This window comes from Cyprinodon variegatus, unplaced genomic scaffold (genome assembly GCF_000732505.1).
Source record: "Cyprinodon variegatus isolate N-32 unplaced genomic scaffold, C_variegatus-1.0 Scaffold77, whole genome shotgun sequence".
Classification (NCBI taxonomy): Eukaryota; Metazoa; Chordata; class Actinopteri; order Cyprinodontiformes; family Cyprinodontidae; genus Cyprinodon; species Cyprinodon variegatus.
Genome location: NW_015150530.1, coordinates 1,653,614 through 1,667,043, shown reverse-complemented (window position 1 = coordinate 1,667,043; position 13,430 = coordinate 1,653,614). Strand labels below are relative to the sequence as shown.

Genomic DNA, 13,430 nt, shown 5'->3' with positions numbered 1-13,430 from the left:
TACAGTAGGGCTAACTACACTGGTAGTGTGTGATTCTTTATTAGTGATTTTTTTATTTGAGTTTATACCAACGCAGACAGAACTGCCCTCATCTAAAGTCACTGAACTTTAGATAACTGTGACAACATGACCTTAGTTTAAAGCAGAGGATCAGGTGCTTTCTTTCATCAAATATTCCAGTCTAGGCCCCGATAACATACCTAGGCAGATGTACAAGGAGTGTGCAGGTCAGCTGGCTGGTGTCCTTACGGGTATTTTTTAACTCATTGCTGGATAAATCCATACTACCAGCATGCTTCAAGTCTGCCACCACCATTCTGGTCCCAAAAAAGTTTCAAGTCACCTCACTCAAAGACTACTGGCCTGTCGTACTGACTCCCATCAAGATGAAGTGCTCCGAAAGGCTGGTTCAAGAACACATAGTCTCCAGTCTGCCACCAACATTCAACCCGCTCCAGTTTGCCCACCAACGGAACCGCTCCACTGAGGACGCCATCTCTTCCGCTCTTCACCTTAGCCTGGCTCACCTGGAGGGGAACAACATCCACGTGTGGATGCTGTTCCTGGATTTCAGTTCAGCTTTCAACACCGTTATCCCAGAGGATCTGATAGGCAAACTGGAACAGCTGGGCTTCAATACACCCCTCTGCAACTGGGTAGACTTCCTCACATACAGACCTCAGTCAGTCCACGTCAGAAAGAACACCTCTGATGTCATCATCCTAAGGATAGGCTCTCCTCAGGGCTGCGTCCCGAGCCCCCTGCTGTTCACCCTGATGACACACGACACACGAGGTTCACAACCAATCACATGGTGAAATTTGCAGACGACACCATGTTGGTCGGCGTCATTGGGGACCACAATGACCAGGACTACAGAGATAAAGTGGAGCAGCTTGTGGGCTGGTGCAAAAATAAGAGCCTGATCTTGAACATTAAGAAGACGAAGGAGCTCATCGTCGACTTCAGGAAGAACCGTCTAACCACGCTCCACCGGTCATCAACAGCTCAGCAGTAGAGGTGGTCAGCAGAACCAAATTCCTGGGGGTGTACATCACAGATAACCTCACCTGGACTGGAAACACCACCTCACTGGTCAAAAGGGCACAAAAGCATTTGTATTTCCTGCAGAGGATGAAGAGAGCCCACCTGCCCCCACCCATCCTCACCACCTTCTACAGAAGCACCATAGAGAGCGTTCTGAGTTGCTGTCTCACTGTGTGGTGTGGAGGCTGCAGCGCCTCAGACTGGAAGAAGGTGGGAAGAGTGGTGAGAACAGCAGAGAAGATCATCGGGGCTCCTCTTCCCTCCATAAAAGACATTTCATGCCAGCACTGCTTGTCCCGTAACATTATAAATGACCCCTCAGACCCCCACCATGGACTGTTCTCCCTGCTGCCCACTAGGAAGATGCTTCGAAGCATCAGATGCAGGTCCAGCAGATTCCAAAACAGCAACTCCACTGACGACAATAGACAAACTTTAGTAATCTATATTAGAGAAAATTTTTGAGATAAAAAAACAAAATCGGTAAAATTCAGATTGCTTAATTTTTTTATGAAAAAAATGCAAAAAAGACCAAAACAACATAAAAGTTCCTGGCAGAAAACTACCAGCACCTTTTCTGTTATTGATGGATTTTTTTATTTTCTTTTTGGTACAAGTTAGACTATCATGACTTTTCCTATCTCATAAAATCTCAAACATTCAAACATTTTTTCATCCCAAGCCTTAGAAGTTCACATCCAGTCTCCCCCCTATTCCAATCCCTTTTTATCCTCCACGTCCCTCTCTTGACCCCCTTGTCATAGAATCAAGCTTTCTGTACTCAAGGGAATTTCATTGATTTACTTCACTGATTATTAATTTACTCATAGAGAGCTAATTTGAATAATTAAAGTTTGTTAGAGGTGTTGCAGGGGGGTCACCATCAGCTATGCCCATTGTCCCAAAGCCACTGCACTAATCTAACCCTCTCATGTTGTGTGAACTTGATATTCGTTTCCCCTCATACATTCATAAACACTTTTTCAAAGTTAATGAGCCACTCATAACGATAAAGATTGAGTTGTTCTTAAATGGTTGCCAAAAATTGTTTATCTTACCTTACATTTATGCATATTTTGTATTAACAGATTACATTTTTCTGCTGCAGCTAATCAATATAGCTGTCTACCATCTGAAAATACCTGCAATAGAAGCAGTCATGCTGGTTTATAACTTTATATAAACCTTCAATATAGTGTCAGTCTATCATTGCATCTGTAGGAGTAGATTTTCCAACATGTCCCCAAGAAATGTTTTAATGCTCTTGGTCTCTTTGGCCAGCAGGGGGCCTTAGGCGCTGCAAATGTCGCTTATGACTATAGCCGAATTTGCGCAGATGACTGACAGACGTCATGAGGCTGGTTAATAAAGTGTTGTTGTGTGGATATTGGAGCAAATATGGCAGAAAAGTTATAGCCGATAAAAAAAAGAATAAAAACAAAACTTAAACGAGATAAACTCTGCAAGTCTTAGTGATTCTTTTAGTTTTTGCCTGGCAGACAATTCCATGGAGCTTAGATTTAACTGACCAAATGTTTTTTTTGTTTTTTGTGTAAAATGGTCCCAGGTTCAAAAATAGATCTTTATGTATTGCTATTATTTCATCCAGGGTTACATTTGTTTGGGAGCGCACGCAGAGCCTCTCTGGCTGGACTCATCTTGTGGCAGCCGGGCAGAGAAAGCGCTCACAGTTGCAAACAGAGCCAGTACCATAACGCACTCCCAGCCCGCTCACAAACCTCAGATTTGAGACACAGGAGCGGAAACGGGTCGAATCCTACTTCAAATTCTCTTTCCTCTTGGCTTGTCGACCGGGGAAAACAAACCGACCTGAGGCGCGGCGAATGGGGATTCACTAATTAACTACTTACACACACACACAGGAGAGAGAGGGATAGAGAGAGAGAGACAGACAGTGAGGGAGAGAGAGAGGGGGAGATGCACACCTCCTGTTCTCCCTCCTCACCCCCTCCTTCTCCTTGCCTCCCCGGGTTCAGGTTGGTAGTTGTGCTGCCTCTCCGGTCGCTGCCTCGGTGTGCCATCAGATTGGATGTGCTTGGATTGACTGTGCGCGCTTCAGCCAGAGAGAAGACCACTTTCTAAAAAAAATAAAACAAAACAAAAAAGACAAAGAAATCTGAAGGTATGTTTTGCCATTAATCCTAATATATACATGTTTTTCTTTGTTGTCATTTTTTTTTTCTATTTTTACTTAGAAGAACAAGTTTGGGTCGCGCATTGGGGAACCTGCAAGTCTTCTCTAATGATCCAAAAGCTCTTATTCTCGCTATAAAATAACTTTCCCTTGCTTTCCTGGTTACTGTTTCAAAGATGCAGTGTTTGATTGTGGGAACAAAAAAAAAGTTGCGCCTTGCATGACATGTTTTGTGTGTTTTGGTTTATTTTTTGTCTTTGTATTTTTTGGGAGAATTTGGAACCTTTCGCGCGCGCGCACACCACGGAGATGTTGATCTTTAAAGTCTGCGCGCAGGTGGGAATAGTCTCCGCTGTCCGCGTTGGCCCGGATTAGCCTTTAAATGTCTCTATTTGTTAAGACGTATTGCTCTCACCTCCACGCGGCCGTATCAATCAGTCAATTAAACAGGCATTCACGCGGCGAGCTGCACGAGACCCTTGTAGCCGGCGCACATCTCTCCCTCCCTCTCTCCCCCCTCTGCTTCACATTAATGAGCGCTGCCCATTTGGCTCACGAAGGGAGTTTGTGGGAGAGTTTGGATATTTATGAGGCATATGCTTTGCTTAGAATGTAATTAATTAAACTAATATATTTTTCATTTAATTTTTTTTAAATTTAATTTCAAGTTCAACTGCCATCCACGAATAAACATTATTTAATTGAATGTCTTCAGTATATTTTTTTGAAGTTTCTTCGCCCCGATTTCTTAACACTTAATACTGCAAGTAGAAAATAAATCGACTTGATGGGAGCGTTTTTCTTTCCGTGATCAGAGGTCACAGTGCGTCCTCTGCAAAGATAGAGGCTTAAGTTTGCTCCAGCACAAGTGAAGCCGGGGATTTTTGTTGTGCGTATCCTATGTGTTGGTGCTGGTATCCAGGCTCGCCTGGGAGTTTGTTACAGATGTGGGCACGTCGATAACACTTCGCAGTCAAGCTTTAAAAACATATTTGGAATAATCTTTATTTGATTTTGGCAGGGTTCATGTTTTTTATTTACTATTATTTATTTATTTCTATCTCTTTTTAAGGTGTCCCCCCCCTCCCGCTCTCCAACTTTTGATGCATATTTATGCGCGCCATGGGTGTACTCCCATCAATTATTTGTGCCGGTATATTTCCAGATAAACAGTGTTTGTAAATCGATACATGCATGTAACTATTGCAGATTAAGAGATCGATCAATGGATCTACTCGAAGTCCAGAAGACCAGCCAATCCTTGTTTGTGCGTGTGTGTGCTTTTATTATTCACTGCTGACTTCAAGAAACATCAGCCATGTAAAAATGAAAATCTAGCGCGTGCATAACTTAACTTAAGACAAGATGAAATGGAAAGGTAAATTAATTTAAGTAATTTGCACCTGATTCAAGCAAAATTATTTTTATTTTTTACATTTTTATTTACAACATTTATAATTAAAGCTGTCCAAAATAATAAAAAAAAAAACATTTAAAACTTCTTCTATTACATTATCTTTGTTTCTTCTGATTTAATTTTCATGATTTACATATTTGTGCCATTTTTTTAATTGCAGACACTTGTTTTTCAACCATCAAACTGGATTTCCTGCTCTTGTTACCGTGTCCAATTCAGGCCAACGTGTTGAGCCTCCTCTCGCCGGGGTTGTTCGCGAAGTTTTTTGCAGTTTCATTGGATCTTTTGCTTTTTTTTTTTTCTTTTTTTTTGTCTTTTTTTTCTGTTAATTGGATTTCGGGGATAAAAAAAAAAAAAAAAAAAAAAAGCAAAGCTGCACAAGACATTATTTACCTCAGCAGGGTCGGAGTTGGACTCATCCGACCCTACACAATAATTTGACATCCGACAATTTTTAACCAAAAGGTTTGCTTTAATAAATACATAAGAATATAATCTGAAAAGATGAAAATAAATGATAGACTTAATAATTATTATTTTTATTATTATTATTATTATTACTATGCTACAAATTTCGTTAGTAATTGTTATCAATTATAATTATTTTTATTTTGATAAACACATTTCGTTAAGACTAATTAAAGCTAATTTCGTTAACAGCTATATTGATATTAATAGTAAATAATAATAATTATTAGGATCTATTTAAATATAGCTGGTCGGATTAAGATTATTAACACGGCCTCTCTCTTCGTTTAAACGTTATTTTATTCACATATTTAACTCAGTGACATCTTTTTTTTTTATGCCCCCCAATAGTGATTTTTATTTTTCCACTTTATAGTTTTCTATAATTTTCTTCGTCGGTCTTAATCACTTTGGCAATGCACAAAATAAAAGCTCTCGTATTTTAGCTCTTCTTTTGGTGTTTGATAATTAAAGTTCATTGTTTTCCTTAAGATCGGCCTATAGGATGGGGATTCCAGGTCACATATATTACTTTACAAAAATATTTCTTATATTTTTGGTAAAGCTTTTAGAGTTTGAAAATTTTCCGTTTGGATGAGTGAGAAATCACTTCCATGGAGCGTTTCTTTCTTTCTTTCTTTCTTTCTTTCTTTCTTTCTTTCTTTCTTTCTTTCTTTCTTTCTTTCTTTCTTTCTTTCTTTAAAAAACGTTCTCTTTCTTAAAGTGCTGTCATCCTTAAAGCCATTTCATATGATCAAAGTGCGGTTAATATTCTTTGCAGCAACTTTTTTCATCTGCAGACTGCGGATCCTCCCGCCGCGCTGCAGCCAGGTCTCCGCTCTCTGCACATTATTCTGGTTACATTAACGCAAACAGATAACTTTATTTATTTCTTAATACAACCTTAATATCCGTCCTTCCGAACCAACGTTTTGATTTCTGTTTGCATTGGATAAGTAAACGTGTGATCAAAAATGCAGGGAGCAGTGATGATTATTCCAAGTTTTCTGGCATGTGTCCTTCCTCCATGGAACAGCCCTTTACTGTATGACAGTGAGGAGTCAATAAGGTGATTGATCTGTGGTCTGTGAGGCAGAAATGTTCCTGCGGGGAAACATCAGAACAAGTTTTTTAGGATTGCCTCCACCCAGCCTGACCAAAGCGACGCATCCCTTCTTTTATCATTTTTATCAAATGATCCAAACACGAATTTCTGATGATAATAATAATAAAACTTATTCATTTGTATTGATACTTAAGGAGCCATGAAGGTGATCATTATTTCGTCCATTTTTAGGTTTCGGTGAAGCATTCGTGCAGATTAACAGCGGCACTCCTCCAGCATCTGCCTCTTCTACCCGGATCAGAGCAGACCGGGAGACGGTGATCAGGCTTCGGCCTCAGGTGCATCTCTGAGGCGGGGCGACGCGAAGGTCCAGGTGGGTAAAACCTTCGGCATTCTAACAAAGTCTCAGTTTTATTGCACATTCTTCACATTTTTTGAAATATTGATATCAATTCTCTACATATAATCTCTCAGGTTAATTACATTAGTTTTGCAATTATGATTGTTAAATTAACATGTAGGCCTTATGTACAACTCACCAAAGAAAAACGTTTTTCCTTTAAGCATACCATGAGTAATAGAACTACCTATTGTTGGATAAAATACAAAATAAAGAACTATAAATGTTCTATCACTTTGTAAATCTGTATGATGATTCAATTTCTTCAATAGAAATGAACTGGGGAGGTTGTGCGCCTGTTTTTCTTTCTCCTTGTTGTCTTGTTGCTTTTTTTATTGTCAAGATCTGCAAAAATCGTTTCCAATGTTGACTACTGTGAATTTTTTTTATTCTTAACATTACAGAGACGTATAGATCTTTGTTATATCAGTCGGTTTAACATTGACTCATAACAATTATCTGACAAGCTTCTGTATTTTAGTTTTATAAGAAAAGTTATTACGCAAAAAGACAATCTATAGCCTACTGCAAAACTCTAATAAAAGTTGTTTTATTGTAAAATTGACCAAAGATATTGGTATAATGATATATAGTGAAAGCTGCTATAAATAATCTCTGCAATTTAGTTTAAATTTAACAGAACTATGTCAGAGATATTATTTGCTTCAGAAAATATGGTAAATCTGTTCATGTTCTAATTTATATTTATTAAAAAGTTATAAATAAAAACGTGTTATAATATGAATAAGACAAAATGTGTGAAAGTGATTCTTTGATATTTTAGTTTCTGGTTTCTAGTAAATCTTTTGTTGTTTGTTTAATGTAGAGATGTAGAGGTTTTCTGCTGCAACCATCAAATTATCCAAAGTCTTATCAATACAAAGGCTATACTATAAAAATTGTTTTCAAATTTTACTATAGCTTTTCTTTAAAAACATTCAAAAAAAAGTCAACTGTCAGCACATAATGAAAGATATCCCAAGCAACATGTTCAGACGAAATTCCAGATTTTCCTCAAGCCAACCAACGCTCGGACATCTCCCAACGCTCCTCTTTGCCTCCCCCATCCCTTCCTGTCTGATATTAGCCCCCAAGCGCGCCTTAAAATGTTTCATTATTGAAGATTCTGTTCTGTTTGCCAATGTATACACGTGTGTACCTGTTACATCCAAAGCCTATAGGGCAACTGAAGGACTCCTCTGTATCTTTTCTACCATCTTCTCACCTCCTCCCCTCTTCTGTCATCCCTCACTATACCACACCTGGTAACTACAAACTTGTACACAATAATAACAGCCACATGTACCTATCTATCTCTGTATCTAGCCTGTCGGCAGTTAGTGGAGTGGCTGAGAGACTTGCAGGCGTGAAAGGTCAGTTAATCAATGGCTCACAATTTGACAAATCCCAGCGACTCTTATCATCCTCACGGGCGTTTAGGGGCCGAAAGGAGGACCACCGAGATAAATGCTTAATCCTTGTAGCTCAGAGAGAAGGAGCGAAAGAGGACAAGCTGGTAAGCAGATGGGCATGCAGAGAGGTTTGGAGCACTGGGGAGGGAAGGAGGAGGATGTTTGGAGGAGTAGCTGAGCAAAGACAAGAAAAAGAAGTGAAGGACGAGATGTAAAAGTGACTCTATTGCACAACTGGAAGGTGAACAAATGCGGCTGCATTTTGAAGATGTCAGCTTACTGCTTTTGTCTGTCACGTTCAAAAGAAGCACACGACTTTACGGCTCTCAGATCACTCGGTTTGCCTGGGGCTGGACAGGCCATGCACATGCCTTCTAGGCTGACGTACAAATCCTGCTTCAGTCTTAGTTATGGCTTTGACACCATGTGTAAAGTTGAGAAAAACCTCAGGAAAACAAAGGTGTATGAGTGCCTGAATTCTCTCGTGGCATGTTAGCCCGCCTGCAGCAGTGTGCAACCAAGAGGAAAATGAGCTTTTGTCCACAAGGCTGGCCCTTTTCTTCCCTCGATTTTTCAAGCTGCAGGGGTTTGGAAGGTGGCAAACTCTCTGTGCCCCATACCCTTAACAAAGATCACCTCAGTGTGACATCGGATCAGTTGGTTTTTTTTGCCACTAAATTGTTTGTGCTTTTTTAACCTCTTCTTGCAGTTTCTTCAGTTCTAATCTGAACATAGATAAATGCTTATGTCTTAGACACAAAGTAGAGCCTACATGAGCCAACTTTTAAATTTGCCTAGAAATAATAGGGAAAAAAAAACATTTATCAATAAATTCCAACCTTGTGATTTTAAGGAAACTTGCACACGTGATTGTTGCTTTACAATTATGCCAAAGAAACTATCCATAGTTTATTGTTAAAATAGGTTAGCTTATTCATTTACATCCGCTGCTTTTTCCTATGTTTGAATCTCATTTTGTGTATCGTCTTAATGCAAAGCAATCAAAAAACACACGAAAACTGTATTCAGTTCTATGCACAATTCACATTTAAATATTATAAGTACTTTATTACCTATAATCCAATTTAATGAGTCAGAAAAATAACATTTTCTCCAGAATGTATATATTGCTATTTATTTGATAAAAATCTAGCCTTGAATCAGGGCTCCAAAATCTAATTTGGTTTGGGGCCCCTATACCAGCTTGATCCAGCTTTCCTCAAACAAAAGGCTTGTCATCTTGTTGTCTTTTCAACACAATTTATCCAGGAGACTTGATTTTGCATTACTGCATTGAGATTTTGTCTGAGCTCTTTTTCTAGAAGAGAATCTGGCACACCTTGAGTGTCCTTTATCACCATCTCAATACAAATCCAATCTAGTTCAACTGAGATTATTTGAATTGGCATGACAGCAGATCTCTAGTATTGCCAAAGCACTTAGGAGGCAATGACAGGACCGCATCGATGCATACTAACACATACACAACACCCAACCTCGTAGTGAATCTAAGACACGGTCACAGATGAAGCAGCGGCTGGGTAACAAGACCAGGCAAAGAATTTCGGAGGAAAAATTCACCGGAACAGTGGAATAAAAAGATGATGGAGGAATATTGAATGGATCTGAAGAAAAGAGAAGAGAAATGATGAAGGGAAGCAGATGGTTAGCCATGTCAAAGAATGAGAAAGACTGGAGAAAGTAGGTGAAAAAATGGAATGAGGCAGCGGTGCCTTTCAAAAAGGTTTTTTTTTTAAGGGATGGCAAGTGGTCCACTCAGAACTTTGTAGTGCCATGACAAAAACAAAAACATGCATGGATTTTATCACCTTATTCTGGTATAGAGTTACACACATAACAAAATACATGTTACATGTTGAAACATGTACTTTCATAACTTAAAATAATTAAATTAAACTTGTAGATATGTCAGTCTGGCGGGGAAAGGAATTTAGGGTGGCAGTTAGGTAGCAGACATTTTTGGTGGCACTACTAGAAACAGGTAAAAAAAACCCAGAGACACTAAAGACAGAAACCGAAGAGCAGAAAAGATAAAGCGGGGCAGGTTCTAGTGGAGGATAAAATGTATAATAGTGATGAACGAGAAAAGAGAAAAGGAAGAGATTTACTAGAAGAGAGATTAAGTCAAGTTGTCCCCGGTCAGTCATTAATCCGATTTAAGTGCAATTAAGGTGAGACTGATTCCTTCCTAGGGAGAAAGAAATAGATGGAGAGGCTGTAAAGAGGGATACGAGAGTGGGGAGGGGCGGTGGGCTGGTAGACGGGAAACGTAGACGAGGATGGAGTGATTGAAAGAGAAAAGTGGGAAAATGAAAACAGGTGCCTGAACTCAGAGAGGCTTTAATGTTGGCAAATTAGAGGCTGCGTGATGTACAACAGACTCCTGCAGGGAAAAAAAGTATCTATGCATTCAATTAGAGGTGCCATATTTGGAAAATGTATATATTTAATGATTTCTCGCTCAGGTCATTGATTATAGGGCAAGTGATACTGTTACTGTAGTTATCATAGGTTAACCAAAGGTTTGAGCTTATCCTAAGCAGTTGAATGACCATACTTTATCATACTGCTACAAAACACACTCTTCTGTGTTGAAGTTTTTATAGAAAGATGTAGACTAGTTTGCTCTCTTGGGAACAACTGAGATCCTAGAAGTGGAAGCCTTATTTTCTATGGTTGTATGTTAGAAATATATCCAGGTTGGTCTTTTTTAACATCGAGTGTGACTTCAGCAGATAACAGAAAGGATGAACATGTAACAAAGTTACTGTAATTTGAGACTCAAGGTAAAGATTGTCTGTATATCAGGATCTCAAGCTTAATATTTTATTATATAATTATATTGGGGAGTAATGACGTAAAACTGAGGTATTTTTAGCAATTTTATTCAAGAACGGTGAATCAGGAAATCATTTGTTATGACCAGTCTAGGGGTTTCCAGATCACTGGATGATCCTCTTCAGACTCCAAGCAGCCAACACACACCAAGTAGAACATTTAATAATGTTATATAATTAAAAAGAATTTTGATTAAGATGTTACAAATTGAGCATATTGCTTCAGAGCGAGCTATAATGCCGAAAACAACAAAAAAGTAATCTATATGAATATTAATCGAAACTAATTAAAAGTGAATAAACCAAATGACAAAAACTTATTTCCCTAATTAAGAAAAAACATGTGAAACTAAGCAAACCTAAATGGCAGCTCACTCCAACAAACTCCAAAATCTTAAATGGTGTTACCAAACAAACAGTGTGGCCGGTTGAAATGAGCTGAGGATGGACGGCAGGAAGTCCGGTCAGTAGGTTTTATATCCGTCCCCTCTGCGAGGCCACCAATTGGACATCTCTGTAGTCTACTAGGAACCACTCAGAGGCAGGCACCTGCACACTCATATTTGCATAATTAAGTTGACGGCCCCAGCCGTAACACATTTAAAAGTTGATATTGGACTCCTGATTACTGGGTTCCAGACCCAGGTCAATAGCCTGTAGGGAATACACATAGAGACTGCTGTTTAATTTTTCTATTGTCGACTGGTAATTTGTTATCCTAAAGACAGATAAAAATGTACACTTTTTTATTCTGAATTGCTAAAACAAAATGCATATTTCTACCCACTCATTGGTGTTTCAAATAACCGTTGGGATGCCTCCTAGTATGAGTAATCAATAATTAGTGATTGCAAGATGGCCGAAAGGAAATATTGTAGATATAATGGTTTAAATAAATGTGTATAAAATTGTCCAGAAGTGCTGTGATCAGTCTTATCTGTCACTTTTAAGCAATAACAAAGAATATTATGCTGCTTTAAAGTAGCTAACTAGGCTGCTGTTTGTAAGGTTGGTCATATAAGTGTAGACTGAAGCAGCAAAGATTAGCTTGAACTTATAGTGTTTGTTTCCTATCGCTTAAGGAGTCGATACAGAGAGGTCTCAGAAGAGCTTAGCAAAGTGAGACAAAGGGAATACATCTTCTTTCAATAGAAATGTAAAGAAAGTAATGAATGGTATCCCTCCTCCTCCTCCTCTGTTTGCAACAAACAGTTTATTCCAGATGTGTATCAGGGGGTCTGGAGGTCGACAGAGGGGTCCCTCCGCCGCTGTAGCATTTCTGTGTCCATTGAGAGATGGTGGTCCCGATAGCTCGGCCCATCTGACACGTACACAGCGGTACATAAATCAAACGCACGCTCGTTCCATTTATCTCCCCAAGAAATACGCCGATAGCGACCAACTCTGCATAGAGTCAGCTTGAGTCGGGTCTTGTTAAGTGGGGAAAGTAATGCTTAGCTGAAAAGGGTTTGCTCGTGTGGCTGCCATCTCTATTGTTTGGGGTATCTTCCACTGTTTGTGCCTCTTTTGTTTGATGGTCTGCAGCTTTCTCTCAACCAAGAGCATAATTGCTGCCCCCACATACAACTGCATGTTATTACAAAGCTTGTTAGGCCAAAGAATGGAGCAAATTGATACCTTGGGTCATAGATTTTTTTTTGTTACATTTTCAACTTCTAAATGGAAATGGCTTTACAGGGTTTTGATTGACATGCATGCCCCCCTTTTGAAGCGTATTACCATGGTCTGACAAGATGCTTTTAAATCTACATCGTTTTTGTTGTATCAGTTTTTTTTTTTTTGGATTCTCTGTAAGAGATTCTCTCTCATTTCTTCTCTGGCACATCATCATGAGTCTCAGATTGAGAGGCCATTTGGCTGCTGTTGACAGGAGGGAGCCGCTATTGACAGAGCCCTGCCGGGGAGGCGTGTATCCGGCCCCATGTCCAAAGCGTTTGTGGCGTTTTAATACACTGTAGCAGAGGTCCTCACAGCCTTCGCCCTGCATGCTGCTGCCATAGGGATCAATATGCACTGGGTTAGGAAGAAATGGACCATCTGATGCACACTCAGAAGGGGGGGTGAGGGGGCTAGAGAAAACGAGTGGGAGAGAAAGAACCAGTGGGCCATGTGGGGGTAACAAGAGGTTTAAAAGGAAAAAGATAGGACCAGACTTGAAAAATGGGGAGATGGGGAGACCAAAAGCAGCAAAAAAAGGGAAAAAAAAGGGGAAATGATTAGAGGGATGGTGGAGGCAGAGAGCCGGTCTTCTCAAAGATAGATAGCAGGGGAGAAAAGTCGTCAGTGGTTGAAAGAGATGTTCAGCTGGGAGAGAAAACAGATTGGAGTGAACGGGGATAGACGCTGAAAAAGAGGAAGACTCCAGACACCAGGGAGGATACACACAGGAAAGGAAAAAAGACATAAGGGAAGAGTGGGAGATAGAAACAGAGAGGGGGGTAGAAGAAAGGGAAAACAGAGAGAGAAGGGGGGGTGAGAGAGGGATGAGGAGGAAAGGAGAAGAAGGGGGGTAAAATTTCCATCAGGTTTTCAATTGGAGCAGATCAATAGTGTATTAGAGCTCACCTTGACCCCGTCCCCCCCCTC

At 39.7% G+C, this 13,430-nt stretch overlaps 1 protein-coding gene across 4 annotated transcripts in view; it reads left to right on the top strand.

Moving 5' to 3' along the window:
• The window catches only part of LOC107083533 (ETS translocation variant 3-like protein), a 77,370-nt gene that overhangs the window by 16,362 nt on the left and 47,578 nt on the right, over positions 1–13,430 (top strand). For 3 of the 4 annotated variants that reach the window (XM_015372847.1, XM_015372843.1, XM_015372846.1), the window contains exons 1-2: positions 3,040–3,190; positions 6,385–6,526. The gene's annotated coding sequence lies outside the window, so the exon portion shown is untranslated. Of the gene's footprint in view, positions 1–3,039; positions 3,191–6,384; positions 6,527–13,430 lie in introns of those variants that run through there. The other variant, XM_015372845.1, reaches the window with a different exon arrangement.